Consider the following 14,266-nt stretch of genomic DNA (forward strand, 5'->3'; position numbering starts at 1 on the left):
AGGTCCTGGGTTCAATTCTCAGCACCACATAAAAAATAATAAATAAAATAAAGATAGTGTGTCTGTTAGACCAGGATGCAAGAAAAGACCACTGACTCCAATTAAAATCAAATTAAAGCAAGCTTATTCTTTCCACTGGCCGGGCTGCCTCTTTCTCCCAAAACAAGACAGCAACCCCAGCTTTCCTGCAGCCCAGCTTTATAGCCCAGAAAGTTACACAAAGGGGGATTACAGATAACAGAACTCTGACAAGCAGCACATTAATGGTAGTTTACATTTTTTGCTGGCCCCAACATCAGAATTTATGAGGACCACTGGAGCCTCAGAGAGGGTCTTGTCTGGTCAGGGAAGGCCAATGTTTATGAGGTGTCACTAAGTTTCAGAGAGGGCTGCTATCTGGTCAGAGAGCCAGGCATGGGTGAGTTCAAGGCACTGGCAGGCATTCCAAGCAGGTTCAGAATTTGCAGTAATTTATAGTAAAGCCGAAATTATCTTTTCATGGCTTTGTGGCAAGATGACTCCCAATTTAAAGAAAAGATCAGGTTGGGTATATCTATCCATCTACAACTAAAAAATTAAAAAAAAAAAAGAACATTGAAATTGGGCTTAGGGAATATTGGAGGAAGTATTATTATTGAAATTTTTTCTGTAAATCTAAAGCTATTGTGATATTTTTCTTTTTATATTTTTTGCCACTTCCTATTTTTAGAGCTATGGAGGACTCAGAGTTTGTGTCCTATTTTCTATTTTATGGCAATCCCTTGGAGATCTCATCACTCTTCAGTCTTTAAGTATCACCACTATGCTGAGGATTATCAAAATTATAAAGCCAGGGCTGGAAATGTGGCCCAAGTGGTAGGCATGCGTGCGGCCTGGGCTGGATCCTCAGCACCACATACAAACAAAGATGTTGTGTCCGCCAAAAACTACAAAATAAATAATAAATAATAAAAATAAATAATAAATAATAAAAAATAAATAATAAAATTCTTTCTCTCTCTCTCTCTCTCTCTCTCTCTCTCTCTCTCTCTCTCTCTCTCTCTCTCCCTCTCCCTCTCTTTAAAAAAAAATTATAAGGCCAATCAGGACCTTTCCTCTGAAATTCAAGAAGGTAATATCAAGCAGCCCTACCCACTTCTCAACTTGACTGTCCAAAAGTCTCAAATGGAATACAACCAGCACTGAGCACCTGGCCTCCTCTCACATGGAAATTGATCCCACACTCGTCTTTTCCACTTCTTTTCATGATAACTTGATTTGTCTAGCTCCTAAGAGAAAATATTCAGGATTTCCTTGACTTCTTCTTTGCATCTTTCATCCAACATTCTGATGTTAGGAAGTTCTGCTGTTGTGTACTTTCAAATATAAAGTCGAAGTCTGGTTCCAGGGCAACCATTCTGATTCACAAGGCATCACTTCCCTTTTCTTGAACTTTCTAATATCTTTCAAACTTGCTTTCTTTTTGTCTTTTCCAACTATATTTCTCAGGAAAACTAAACCCTTTAAAGCATCACCGAGGCACATTTACTCTTGCTCAGATACCTACAGTAGCTCTGCTTTTACTCAGAGAACAAAAATAAAAGCAAACAAAAAACAAAGCACTTTCAGCGTCATATAAGAGCCTACAGAGTTTCTATTCATTCACTTTTCTGATCTCAGCTGCTATTATTATTGCTCTTGACCATTGTTGTATGGCACACTGACAGCCTGTTCCTAAAACCTGAAACTCATTCTTAGCTTTGTGAGATTTTTCTCTGTAACCTCCCTCTAACAAGAACACTCTTCCCAGAGTTATATATTGAGTTTAATGTCCGATTCCTTTTACTGTCCTGCTGCCTTCAAGTATTGGCTCTAATATCTGATTTTAAATTAATTACTTTTATCATCACTCTTTTTTATCATCATCCTTTTTTATAATCATCTTTTTTTATCATTGTCCTTGCTAATTCCCAGGTTTTTATGATAAATAATTCCCTACCTTTTTTTCATAATGCCTGGTTTATTAGGTGATATAATGTTACTTATTTGTGTGCATACATGTGCATATGTATATGTATGTGTTTTGTTCTCTGACGTATCCTCACCAACTAGAACAGCAACTGGTGCTTATTAAGTATTCTTGGTAATTGTGTGAATAAATAAACCTTGAAGAGGCTGATATTATAGATTCTAAAACAATAATCTCAATGAGGAAAGAGACATCAACTAAGGAGTCAAGTGAATTAAGACAGAGATATTTTCCCTAATGTTGCAGTGTGCTCACTGATGATTTAACAAAACACTGCCCAAGCAGTGAAGATCTTGGTAACCTAATCGTATGGCCTGGCCTGGGGGAAAATGAGATAATAGAATTCTGGTTGAGATGATACATATATTTCTTTCTTTTTTTTTTCAATGTGAAGAGGAGAAGAATATTCCTGCAGTAGCTGGAATGGAATGTTGATAAGAGTTTTCTATTTCTTAGGTGGAATTCTATTTTAAACTGATGCAATTTTTGGATATTAATGGGATTTTGTCTTTTTTTTTTCCTTTCCAAGGCCAAAATCCACTAAGAAATAAATATGAGTGTGAGAAAAATATAAATAAAAATATCAGCTTTATGCATAAAAAGTGAATTGGAGTATTTTCTCTAAATTCACAGGTGGGGAAAAAGTAATGTTCTCTTACTGTCCCAGACTGGATTTGGGAACAGAGCACTCAAGGCACAGATTGGGACTTGAATAAAGACATGCAAAATCAGTACTGCTGCTTCTAGTTCTTTTGAAAGAGAGAGAAAAACGACATAATGAATTGCCTAAGTTTGTAGATTTTTAAAATAGATTAGGTTTAGCAGAGAAAGGAAGATTGATAAATAAGATTCAACAATAAGGAAACAGACTCCTTCTTGGGGATCAGAAATGTTCTAATATTGATGCTTACTCTTAGAAGCATGAAGATAAGAGAAAAGAAGCTCTCTTCCCAGAAGAAATGTTTAGAGAACAAGGGAAATCAGTAGTACACATTAGATGAATAAAATTGCAGGAGAAAATTCTCAGATAGATTGAGAGAATATGGGGTACAAAGCATAAACGAGAGTCCTGAATTAATATAGCACAGCTGCAAGTAGGTTGTTAGATTTGGTGAAAGTGAGAAAGGGGAATTCATCTCGGTTTGATTCAATCTTCTAATTAAAACAGGCAATGAAAACAGCCATTCAGAGTGGATAGGCAGGTTTGTGGAAAGTAAAAATGGATAAGAATCATAAGGGGAAGTGATGAATAAAAAGTACTAGGGGAATATAAAAGGAATTCTGTGTAGAGTTAAGAGGCCTTTTGAAATGTGTGTTCATTAATTTCAAATGAGACTTGTCAGCATTTTATGTGATTTTTTAAAAAATTCTGGAACCACATTGCTGCTTGTATAAATTTGCAGAATCGGCAGACATTATAAGCAGTGTTGCTGATTCACTTGAGAATTATGGGGAGAGAGAGGGACAAAAGGTTTAAGGGTTTTTGCAAGTAAATTATTAAAATATTGGTTCACATAATTTAGGTTTCGTAAAGAGTTAAGTGAAAATGTGAGATAGTAAGTGGAGTAGGTGAAGTATAGAAATTAATATCAAAGGATTGAAGATTATAACATGGTTGAAGAGTTGTCACAATGAGCAAGGAGAAAACTATTGATCATTGAGAATGGGAAGCTTCAAAAAGGAGCTTTATAGATATTGATGATAACAAGAGCATGATTATTCATTGCTGGAGTTTGTAGAAAAAAAATATGATAAAAAATGAGATGCTGAAGTGATTAAAAATACATAGGATGAAAGACTATATCTACTTGAATGTTGATGCCTTTAAGAATAATACCAACAGAGAGAAAATAACCCAGATGCTAAAATATGCACAAATAAAGAATTACAGTGGCCATAATTTAGAAGTTGTTAGAGGAACAATATCATCTAAAATGATGATAATAACACATGAAATATGATATCATATCAAGTTTTAGACCTCAAAGAAGCTAGTCAAAAATTTGTTTACAAAACATGATGAAAAACCACAAAGACAATAACTTACATTGACTTTCACTGGTGAGAATATCAAGACTCGTGATGAAGAGGAGAGACAAGATGACAGCATTTCTTCTAACTCTGCAACCCAGAACTCTAGCTGCGGAAAAACTAGAGTGAAAGATGCTGAGACTGAGGGGCATTCTTCCCTAGCCAAACCAGAGACTGTTTGACTCATTAAATGGATTTAAAACAAAAAAACAAAAAAACAAAACTCTCAATTGAAGTTTATTAATTATCCACACAGAGCCAATCCAGGAGTTGTCTTGGACTGCAGCGAGGCACAGCCGATGGAAACTGGAAACCCAGATCCATGAGTTTACAGCTAGGTCTTCGTGGACCTGTCTGAGGCTGGCAAAACTATGGAAAGCCAGAAACTGGAAGAATTTTCCCCAGAGGGAATACAGGTTGGAGAGGCTAGAGAGAGCAGGGCTCTCCCAAGCTCTGTGAGTCCTATAGTTAGCAGGAACTAATGAGTCCAGCTGTATCAGGTCAGAAGTTTGGAAGGGATGGATGGTGTGAGGGATTTTGCTCTCAACTCAACAATCCAGCTTGTCCAGGAACTACCGGGTTCCAGGACCCAACTGGGTCCCACCACCAGCCTAATCCCTGGCTCCCTCCCCAGTCTGACATCCACTGCCCTGGGGTTCCCAGGATTTACTGGGTCTGGCAACAGTCTGGCACATACCAGGGCCCTCTGGTCCCTAGTCCCTAGTCTCCCAACCCCCTGGCTCCTGGTCCAGCCCACCATTTCACCTTCTAGGACCACAGTATAGCTGCTGGCCCATAACCCACCATGCCAACCTGCTACTTTCTAGTCAGGCCTGCCTGGCCCAACACACAGCTTTACTGCTAGCCAAAGAGGACCCAGCTCCAGGCCCTGACACATCTGGGGCAGGCCAGCTGGGACTCCAGACATGGACAGGCCCCAACTGGCCCCACATACCACTTCACTGCCAGACACACCTGCTTCAGCACATAGCTTCATGGCAGACCCACGGAAGCCAGCACCTTGTCTGGATCCACCTGTTCCCAGATGTGGCTAGCTGCTTTGATGTCTGCTTACAACCCAGCTTCCTGGTATGCTTCTTTGCCTCCATGCCTGCAGCCCAGCCTACCCAAACTAATCTCCCAAGAAGGGAAATTGGGAAATCTTAAACTCCCAAATTCAACCCAATGAGCTATAAGATAAAAAGGGAGGATGCACAACCCATGGCCCATATTTCCATGCTTAGATCATACCTCAAGAAGAAACAAAAAGGAAACCAGTTGGGCCCAGGCAGTGAAGACATATGCTCACTGACTACTTTGTCCACCACAGTGGATATGACTCCTTAATTTCTTAATATTTCACTAAGATTGTTATTGTTGTTGATTATCTGTTGTCTTAGTTCTACTTTGCTTTTTGTTTTTAGTTTCTATATAGGTTTTTTTTTTTTTAAATTTGAAGGTGTACTGACTGATTCAAGGACTTATATGCATACTCATATTTGTTTCTCTGTCTTTGTTTCTAGCCTTATTTTTATATTTTATTTTTGTGTTTTTTGTTTTGAAGTTGTTATTTTCCCATGCTCTGTATTTTGAGGGTTTTCTGATTAGTTTATTTTGGTTTTGTTTTGTATCATCTTTATTCACTATTCTATCTCCCTTATCTTTCACTCACTTTACTCCTTTATATTCTTCTATTTTTTTATTCCCCTTTCAAACTAACAACATATCATAAGTTATTACTGCATCTTCTCTATTCACCCTTTGAAATTTTGAACACTTTTTTTACCCTCCTATCTCTTCTTCTTTCCACATACTCAAGTGTATCCTTAACAATTCTTATACTAATTGAGGTGTATAACATCTACACCTAATACAAATGTAACAGCAATGATTAATGCAGCAGAAGCCATAGATAATACCTATTGTTTGATGTTAAGCCAGGCACAATGCATGATTATTTACTATTTTAATTGATGGAAATTGCTACTCCTACTATCCCTAAATATTATACCAATTAACACTAGATATCAAAATAGGGACTAAAAACCTAGTACACTGTTATATATTGTTTGCATACATTGTTGCTCTCCTGGGGCTCCCCTTCCTATCTGTGAGGTAATAGTAACATAGAGAGAAAGACACTATTTACTCATAAGGTATAAACTTTACAACATCTGATCCATCTAAATAGATTGGTAGACACACAAGCAATATGAAAAAGCAAGGGAACAAACCATCCCAAATAACACAGAACACCAGAGCAGTAGATTCTATTTATACCACAATGGAGGAAATATCAGAAATGAATTCAGAAAGCTCATGGATAAACTGATATACATAGTAAAAGATGATGTAAGAAAATCAGAAAGAAAATATAAGAAATGAAGATCATTTCAATAAAGACATAAAGATCCTAAAGAAAAATCAGTCAGAAACCTTCAGAATGAAGAAATTAATAAACCAAATTAAAAATTCAATGCAAAGTATCATCAACAGACTATACCGCTTGAAAGATAGTTTCAGGCAATGAAGACAAAATATATAATCTAGAAAATAAAGTTGACCATGGGGAAAATTTTTAAGAGACCATAAATAGAACTCCTAAGAAATATGGGATAACATTAAAAATCCAAACTTCAGATTTATCAGTATAGATTAATGCTCCCAGATAAAAACCAAATAAATAAACACAGTCTTTTCAATGAAATGATATCAGAAAATGTCCCAGACATTAAAAATGAAATATAAAACCATATACAGAAATCTTATGGGATTCCAAATAGAGAAAATTACAACCCACACCAAATCACATTGTTATGAAAATACAGGGACTAAGGATAGAATTTTAAAGATTGCAGAAAAATGTGACAGATAACATTTAGAGGAAAACCAATTCATATCTCAATTTATTTCTCAACCTAGACCCTTAAATATAGAAGGTCATGGAATAAACTATATGACGCTTGAAAAAAAATGAATGCCAGCCAAGAATACCATACCTAGCAAAATTAAGCTTCAAAATTGACATAAAAAATTCCATGATAAACAAAAATTAAAACAATTTACAACTAAAAAGCCTATACTAAAAATACACTCAATAAAATATTTCATGAAGAAGAAATTAAAAAAATGAAAACCAGCAAATGTTTTCACTACACTAGAAAAACAGTCAATCAAAGAAGAAACTAATTCAAATTAAAAACCACAAATACATCAAAATGACAGGGAATAAGCATCACTTCTCAATAATAACATTGAGTGTAAATGACATAAAGCCATCAATCAAATACATAGATTGGCAGACTGGATTAAAAAACAAGATCAAGAATATGCTGTCTCCATGAGAATCACCTCATAAGCAAATACATCCACAGACTGAAGGTATAAGGATGGGAAAAACATATCTTTCACATGGATCTTGAAAACAAACAGGAGTTTCTATCCTCAAATCAAATAAAATGGACTTCAAGCCAAAGTTAATCAGAAGTGAACAAGAAGGTCATTTGATACTGCTAAAGATAATTATACATAAACAAGACATAATAATCATGAATATTTATGCCCCACACAGTGGAGCATCTACATATATCAAACAAACCCTTCTGAATTTTAAGAATCAAATAGAGCACAACATGATAAAGTTGGGTTACTTTAACATGCCTCTCTTATCACTGAATAAAGAAGCTATAAATTAATGAATACAAAATTAATAATTTAGACAACAGACATATATAGAATATTTCATCCATTAATGACTGAATACACTTTCAGCAGCACATGGATCCTTCTCTAAAATAGACCATATCTTAGGCCACAAATAATCTGCTAGCAAGTAAGAAAAAAAAGAGAGATAATACATTCTATTCTATCAGATCATAATGGAATGAAATTAAAAATAAATGATAAAATAAAATATAAAAGCTACTCTAGAGACTAAGTAACATTTTATTGAATGGCAAATGGATAGTATAAGAAATCAAGGATGAAATTAAAAAATGCTTAGAATTAAATGAGACTAGCAACACAAACTATCAAAATCTCTGGAACACTGTGAAGGCAGTTCTAAGAGAAAACTTCATTACCCTGAGTGCATTCTTTAAAAGAATAGAAAGTCACCAAATAAATAACCTAGCATCATATCTAAAAGCCCTACATAAAAAAGAACAAATCAACACTAAAAACAGCAAAGGAGAGGAAATAATTAAAATCAGAGCTAAAATCAATAAAATTGAAACAAAAATAATCAATTCAAAAAATTGACAAAAATGTTGGTTCTCTGAGAATATAAATAAAAGTGATAAACCCTTAACCAAACTAATGAAGATAAAGAGAAAGGTCAAATCACTAAAATTTATAATGAAAAAGGAAATATCACCACAGACACTATTGAAATGCAGATGATAATTAAAAACTACCTTGAAAATCTATCCTCTATCAGAAAATCATAGAGATATTGACAAACTTCTTGTGACATATAACCTACTCAAATTAAAACAGAAGGACATAGAAAATTTAATCAAATCAATTTTAAGCAATAAAATTGAAGATGTCATTAATGCCTACCACAAAGTAAATCCCAGAACCAAAGAGAATCTCAGCCAAGTTTTCCCAGACCTTCAAAGCAGAACTTACACCAATACTCTTTAAATCATTCCATGAAATAAAAAAGGAGGAACCCTTTAATTCTATGAAGTTAGAATCACTCTCATACCAAAAGCAGACAAAGACACATCGAAAGTAGTGAACTTCAAAACAATATCCATGATGAACATAGATGCAAAAATTATTAATAAAATTCTGGCAAATTTCATAGAAAAACATATTAAAAAGATGTTGCAACATGATCAAGTATGGTTCATTCCAGGGATGCAAGTTTGTTTCAATATTCAGAAATCAATAAATGTAGTTAATCACATTAATAATCTTTTTATAAGGTTCTTTTTATTGATTTTATTTTTTAAATATACAACAGCGGAATGTATTGCAATTCTTATTACACATATAGAGCACAATTTTTCATATCTTTGTATAAAGTATGCTCATGCCAATTCATGTCTATATACATGTAATTTTGCATTTCAATTCTTATTACACATATATACCACATTTTTTCATATCTTTGTTTGGATATAAAGTAGATTGACGCCCAATTCCAGTCTTCATACATGTACTTTGAATAATGATGTCCATCACATTCCACCATCCTTGCTAATCTCCTGCCTCCTCCCTTACCCTCCCTCCCCTCTTCCCTATGTAGAATTCATCTATTCGTCCCCAAAATGGCATGGTATTGGAAAAAAATAGAATTAAAGAACAAGGGAACAAAATAGAATACACAGAGACAAATCCACATAAATACAGTTATCTTATACTAATCAAAGATGCCATAACATACATTGGAGAAAAGATATAGCCTTTTCAGCAAATGGTGCTGGGAAAACTGGAAATACACATGTGGAAGATTGAAATTGAACTGCTATATGTAGAAAACTTGAAGTGGATCAAGGACCATGACAATAGTCCAGAGACCTTGTGCATCCCAGAAGATAAAGTAAGCCCAACTCCATCATGTTGGCTCATGAATGGACTTCCTCAATAAAATACCTAAAACATAAGAAATAAAATCAAGAATTGATATATAGGATGGTTTCAAACTAAAAAACTTCCTCACAGCAAAGGAAACAATCAAGAACTTAAAGAGAGAGACTACAGAACAGGAGAAAATCTTTGCTACCTGCACTGCAGATACAGCATTAATCTCCATTAATTCCTTTTATATAAAAGGAATTAAAAATCTTAACAACACAAATAACCCAATCAATAAATGGGTAAAGTAAATGAACAAACATTTCAAAGAAGAAGAAATACAAATGGTCAAAAAATATATGAAAAAATGTCAAACATTTCTAGCAATTAGAGAAATGCAATTTAAAACTACACTGATATTTCATCTCCCTCTTGTCAGATGGCAACTATCAAGAATACAAGTAAAAATAAATGTTGGTGAGGATGTAGGGGAAAATATTCACTCATACATTACTGATGGGACTGCAAATTGATGCAACACTCTGGAAAGCATCATGGAGATTCCTTAGAAAACTTGGAATGGAACCACCACTTTGACCTAGTTATCCCACAGTTTATATGCAAAGAACTTAAATCAGCATACTACAGAGACGCAGCCACATCAATGTTTACAGCAGCTCAATTCACAATATTCAAGCTATGAATCCAAACCAGGTGCCCTACAGCAGACCAATGAATAATAAAAATGTTGTATATATACACAATGGAATATTACTCAGCCACAAAGAAGAAAGAAATTTGGCATTTGCTAGTAAATGGTTGGAACTGGAGAATATCATGCTAAGTGAAATAACGCAGTCCTAAGAAAGCAAAGGTTGAATGTTCTCTCTGATATGTGGATGCTAACCTATAACAAGGGAGGATAGAGAGAGAAAGTGTAGAAGTTCATTGGATTAGACAAGGGTGAATGAAGTGAAGAGAGAGAGGATGGGAATAGGAAAGACTGTAGAATGAATCAGATATAATTTTTGTGTGCTCATACTACCAGTGTAACTCCCATCTTGTACAACCACAATAATGGGATCAAAATTGGAATGGGTTGTACTCCATGTAGGTATACTATGTCAAAAGACACCTTATTGTCATGTGTACCTAAAAACATCAAAAAATAAACAAACAAACAAAAAAGAATCATGATGAATATTATAAGTAATAGGAAATGATCTTTCATGACTGATTTGAACAGACATGCTTTAAAGTTTCTGGTAGTTACTATAAAGTTGTTGTAAAATTTTAGTAAATGTTATGTACCTAGAAGACTGTTTCCTTGTCAGCCTCCATTCTTTGCAGAGATACTTTTGAAACATTAAAAAGTTTGTTTTGGATACTGGAGAAAAATAGCAAGTTACAGTGCCTGTCCTCAGAACCTAATTGTCTAGTAGGTGAAATAGACATAATTCAATTAATCACACAATTAAATGTAAAATTAGTCTTGGGAGTCATGACTGTTTCTAATAAAGTGTCAATTTGGCTGCAATGAGTTGTAAAAGCATGAGATATAACCTTTTTAAACTACAGTTGTTGTACGTGTGTCACTCTTGTAAAAGACAACCAATGTTGATAAATGCAAAAAAAGCATGAGAGGATTCTAATTCTTATAAAAAAGCAAGCTAATATGTGTACTTCAAAAAATAAATAAGAAGAAATTCTCATGTTAGAAAAATACATTTAGGCAATTTAAAAGCTAAAAAAATTCATAAATTCCATGGCTTAACTGTAAAAAATTTCAAAGGTGTTATAAGGCTAAATTTGAACGAACTGAGTAAATCCTGAGTAGGAGAGTGATGATATATATATTTCATCACTCTATTACTCAGGATATGGAGATATATATTGCTGGGGATTGAACCCAGGGCCTTGTGCATGAGAGGCAAGCACTCTACCAGCTGAACTATATCCTCAGCCCAAGAATGAGGATATTGTTTGTCAACTTATGGCAAATGAACAACAGTTTGGATTTTAGGTCTCAACAGAAGCTGGAGGTAAACACAACAAAACAAAATTTGGGACACTCAAGAATCAACAAGTCATAAAGCCTATTCCCCAAAATAATATGCATCAATATATGGTAATAAGTAACATGTTTGTCCATATATACCATGTTAGTCACTGGTATAGGATATTTGTGTTAAATCAGTAAATGTTTCAAGAAATCATTGGAATCAGGTATATGCAAATGAATGCTTTGAAGCAGAGGGTAAGCTGTTGTAAATCACATGTTTAGCTTAGGGTTGAGTTATATTTTACCTTCAGCAGTTTAAGTTCAGGTGTACACTTATTTCACTTATTTCATACAACATTGCTACTCAGGTAGTGGAAAATAAAAGCTGTGCTGAAGAAAGTAAAAATAACTACTCCACAAATGGAAACAGTAAACAATATTATCTGTCACTAGCCTCACTATGGATTAAGAGTTTAAAAAACAAATACTTGAGAATTTTTAACCATCCATCATGGAAATTTTGAATTTGACTATAAGATACTGTTTGGTTCATAAGCCATAAGCACATTTTAAAAAATTTTTGTAAGTTTCTTGGGCTGGAATACTTGCAGGAGTTAATAAGAAACAATATAAAACTCTTATGGGAAGAAAAGGACTCTCAACCAGAACTCAAATAGTTACCAAGACAAAACTAACAGTACGTATATTGAAAATAATTTTTAAAAATGAAGAAGGAAGATATTAGTTCTCATACTTATAATTGTCATCAAAAATAATAAACTCCATATTTATATTTGCAATGGTCTACAATACACTATTACAATTACAATTATTAGAGTATAAAACAAGTCTCCTTTGTTCATGATAAAAATATATCAAAACTATGATGAAGGGAAAAAAAGGGACTACAAACAATGGTAAGAATTTAAAAATCAAACCAAATATTTCCAGAAATGTTCTTGAAATTGTGTGTGTCTGTGTGCATCTGTGTGTTAAGGTTAAAAATACAATGAATGGTTTATACAGGTGCTATTGATGAGAAAATTATTTCAAAGTAAAATTAAAGATATTAGCCAGAATGTATCTCAGAGAAAAATATTAACACTGTGCAAACTTAAGAGGAAAATAAGAATGTGACATTAGCCAGAATGTATCTCAGAGAAAAATATTAACACTGTGCAAACTTAAGAGGAAAATAAGAATGTGACATTAGCCAGAATGTATCTCAGAGAAAAATATTAACACTGTGCAAACTTAAGAGGAAAATAAGAATGTGACATTATATCACACTCTTATTTCCTTATTCAAATAGTCCTGGAAGATGACAATATAGAAAGTGGAAGAGATTTTTGAAGACAAAGTATGAGTAATTGCCAGAATTAGGAATGTATTAAACATATATTTCACAAAGCCTCTCAAGTCCTAAAAAAATGCAAAATAAACCCACCTAGCAATATTATCAGGAAAATGGGTAAAGGAATTTATAATTAAGACCAAGAGATTTTCAAAGCAATCTGAAGAAAAGTACAACAAAAAATGAAAACTAATATCCAAATAGCAAATGTTGAAATCAGAAGAAAAGACATCTTCAAATTGCTGAGAAAAATAATTTTTATATTAAAACTTTAACATGGACAAATTCACCATCCAAATCATCTAACTAGTAGAAGCATAGAGCTAATAAAAAATAGATTTAAATTAAAAATCTTATTAGAAAATAATGTGATTTCTACATAATATTAAAATATTTAAATTACCTTGCAGATATAACACTTTAGGACTATTCATATGTAACAAGCAAATTTCAAATATAATAATATTAGAATTAACAGAATTAACAGTAAACTTGACAATTCTATCTTCCTAGGTAATAATTATATGCAAGTTTGTACATATTTGTGAGTTAACAGAAAGAAAAATAGTTTGTGTGTGTGTGTGTGTGTGTGTGTGTGTGTGAGCGTACTCGTATATGTGAAGAATGAAATTAAAATGGATATAACATTTTACATAAAGAATAGTAAATCCAACAATTCAAAGATGAAAATTATTTCATGCATATATTTAATACCCAAACAAGTCTCTAACAAACGTTTCACAATCAAAAATCATATCATATTGAAGGTATTCTCTAAACAAACTGTAACCAATTTAGAAAAAAAATCTAGAAAGATAAAAATATTTCTAAATACAGAAAAAAATGCTTCTAGGAAACTAATTATTAAGGTATCTTAAGAGGTATTAGAAAATACAAATGGAAAGTAAAAACCATAGTTTTCAAAATGGTAAATTGCAAGGAAAGAAGTAAAGGAGAATTTCAGTTATAAATGCCTTTATTTTAAAAGAATAAGATTCAACATTGACGGATATAAAACTCAGATGACAATGGAGATGTGTTGCTCAGACATCTTTCAGTGAATCTGCTGCGAGGAGAGCTGTTCCTGGATAGACTCCAGCTGCTGCTCTGTTGAGTCTGTCAGTCACTGTCTGCATGCCAAGGTTACATTATCCCTGTGCCTCTCACAGACCATGACTGAGCACAGCAGGGATACTGGAGCTGGGCCATCCTTGCCCAAGTCATTCCTTCACAGCAAGGGGCAACTCTAACAGGCGCTTTCTACTTTTGTGATCTCCATTTACCTGGCCCATCTGAGACTTCCATCCAATTCTCCATTCATGTCTCTCATTTCACAGATAGCAAC

This window comes from Ictidomys tridecemlineatus, chromosome 14, assembly GCF_052094955.1.
Source record: "Ictidomys tridecemlineatus isolate mIctTri1 chromosome 14, mIctTri1.hap1, whole genome shotgun sequence".
Taxonomy (NCBI): domain Eukaryota; kingdom Metazoa; phylum Chordata; class Mammalia; order Rodentia; family Sciuridae; genus Ictidomys; species Ictidomys tridecemlineatus.